The following is a 3,339-nucleotide window of genomic DNA, read 5'->3' on the forward strand; positions in this document are numbered from 1 at the left end:
CTATAACCATGGCAAACGAGCTAATGGATCAGGTCATCATGGATAAGAAGGCATCCAATACTGATGTGAAGGTATCAGGTAACAAAAGAAAGTGGAATGGAAATTATGATCGAGGTAACCAACAACAATCTTTTAAGAAACAAGAAATCACGTGAGGTGCGGGTAGTGGTTTAAGCTTTGGTTATAAAGGACAAAATCCTTTATGCAACCGATGCCACAAACATCACTCTGGTTACTGTAATGTGGTATGCAACAAATGTAATCGAAAGGGTCATCTTGCTGAAGATTGTAGGGCTCTCGTTACAAATACAAATGGTATCAAGACTCCTGCCACCAATGCAAATAGAACTGCTTTGGCTACCATTACTTGTTATGGGTGTGGAAAACAAGGTCATTATAAGAGCCAGTGTCCGAATCCAGAGAAGAATAATGGATCTGCACGTGGAAGAGCATTTGTTATTAATGCTAGAGAGGCGTGTGAAGACCCGGAGCTTGTTACGGGTACGTTTACCATTAATAACTTATCCGCATCTATTATATTTGATACTGGTGCCGATAGAAGTTACGTGAGTAGAGACTTTTACGCTAAATTGAATTGTTCATCATTACCTCTAGATGCTAAGTACATGATTGAGTTAGCTAATGGTAAACTAATTAAAGCCGATAAAATTTGTCGTGATTGTAAAATAAATTTAGCCAGAGAAACGTTTAAAATTGATTTGATACCCGTAGAATTAGGAAGTTTTGATGTAATAGTCGGCATGGACTGGATGTCCAAAATAGGAGCTGAAGTTGTGTGCGCCAAGAAAGCAATTCGCATTCCTCGTAAGGATAAAACGCCAGTAATGATTTATGGAGAGAAGGGTAACTCAAAGCTAAAACTCATTAGTTATTTGAAAGCTCAAAAGTGCTTGAAGAAAGGGTGCTATGCTATCTTAGCATATGTTAATAAAGTCAAAACGAAGGAAAAAGTGAAGAGCATCAACGACGTGCCTGTGGCAAGAGATTTTCCTGAAGTTTTTCCGGAAGAGTTGCCGGGATTACCTCCATTTAGATCTGTAGAATTTCAAATAGATTTAGTACCAGGAGCTGCACCAGTTGCCCGTGCTCCATATAGACTTGCACCGTCCGAGTTAAAAGAACTTCAGAGTCAGTTAAAAGAATTACTGGATCGTGGATTCATACGACCAAGTACTTCACCGTGGGGAGCTCCGATTCTATTTGTTAAAAAGAAAGATGGATCTTTTAGGATGTGTATAGATTATCGTGAATTAAATAAGTTAACTATCAAGAATCGGTATCCACTACCGAGAATTGATGACTTATTTGATCAACTGCAAGGATCATGTGTTTATTCGAAAATCGACCTAAGATCGGGTTATCATCAATTACGTGTCAAAGAAGAGGACATTCCGAAAACTGCTTTTCAGACACGCTACAGTCATTATGAATTTTTGGTCATGCCGTTTGGATTAACGAATGCGCCAGCCGTATTCATGGACCTCATGAATCGAGTTTGTAGTCCGTATTTAGATAAGTTTGTTATCGTTTTCATTGACGATATTCTTATCTATTCCAAGAGTGAGCAAGAGCATGAGCAGCATTTAAGATTGGTATTAGAATTGTTAAGAAAAGAACAATTATACGCCGAATTTTCTAAGTGTGCGTTTTGGTTGAAAGAAGTGCAATTTCTTGGTCATGTTGTTAGTAGCAAAGGAATTCAGGTTGACCCAGCTAAAATTCAGGCCATTGAAAAATGGGAGACTCCTAAGACACCAACGCAGATACGCCAATTTTTGGGTTTAGCTGGTTATTATAGAAGGTTTATTCAAGATTTTTCCCGAATAGCTAAACCATTAACAGCGTTAACACAAAAAGGGAAGAAGTACGAATGGACTTCTGAGCAGGAGAGTGCATTTCAATTACTGAAAAAGAAGTTGACTACGGCGCCTATTTTATCGTTACCAGAAGGGAACGATGATTTTGAAATATATTGTGACGCTTCGCGACAAGGTTTTGGTTGCGTTCTTATGCAACGGAAGAAAGTTATTGCATACGCATCCCGACAATTGAAGATTCACGAGCGGAATTATACGACGCATGATCTAGAACTGGGAGCAGTCGTGTTTGTATTGAAGATATGGAGACACTACTTGTATGGGGTTAAATGCACTGTGTTTACTGATCATAAAAGCCTTCAACATATTTTTGATCAGAAACAGCTGAACATGAGGCAACGTAGGTGGGTCGAGTTAATAAACGACTATGATTGTGAAATTCGTTATCATCCCAGGAAAGCGAATGTGGTGGCTGACGCACTAAGTAGAAAGGAACGAGAACCAATTCGAGTACGAGCAATGAACATAAAAATTCGCATGAACCTCAACTCACAAATCAAAGAAGTTCAACGAGAAGCACTTACTAAAGAAAATATAGGAAATGAAATAATGAAGAAGTATGAGAAGCAACTCGTTATACGGGAAGATGGAATTCGATATTTTGCAAATCGTATTTGGGTACCGAAGTTGGGTGGATTAAGGAAGTTGATATTGAACGAGGCACATAAGACAAGATATTCGATACATCCTGGAGTTGGAAAAATGTACCAAGATCTTAAGACACATTATTGGTGGCCTAATTTAAAGACAGACGTTGCAACATATGTTGGGGAGTGCTTAACTTGTTCCAAAGTCAAAGCAGAACACCAGAAGCCGTCAGGATTACTTCAACAACCAGAAATCCCAGAATGGAAATGAGACGGTATTACCATGGATTTCATCACGAAGTTACCAAAGACTGCCTGGGGATACGACACCATTTGGGTAATTGTTGATCGTCTTACCAAATCTGCACATTTCTTGCCTATAAAGGAAACGGATATAATGGAGAAATTATTACGATTATATATAAAGGAAATAGTTTCAAGGCATGGAATACCTATTTCCATTATATCTGATCGTGATAGTAGATTTACCTCAAAGTTCTGGCAATCACTACAGGAGGCACTAGGAACTCGTTTGGATATGAGTACCGCATATCATCCGCAAACCGACGGGCAGAGTGAAAGAACAATTCAGACTCTTGAAGACATGCTCAGGGCATGTGTGATCGATTTTGGAAACGGATGGGATAAATATCTACCATTAGCAGAATTCTCGTATAATAATAGTTATCATGCGAGCATTAAAGCTGCGCCATTCGAAGCATTGTACGGAAGGAAGTGTAGATCTCCTATTTGTTGGAATGAAGTAGGAGATCGACAATTAACTGGTCCCGAGATCATACACGAAACGACTGAGAAGATAGTACAAATCAAGGAGAGATTGAAAACAGCCCGTA

Source organism: Rutidosis leptorrhynchoides, chromosome 2 (genome assembly GCF_046630445.1).
Source record: "Rutidosis leptorrhynchoides isolate AG116_Rl617_1_P2 chromosome 2, CSIRO_AGI_Rlap_v1, whole genome shotgun sequence".
Classification (NCBI taxonomy): Eukaryota; Viridiplantae; Streptophyta; class Magnoliopsida; order Asterales; family Asteraceae; genus Rutidosis; species Rutidosis leptorrhynchoides.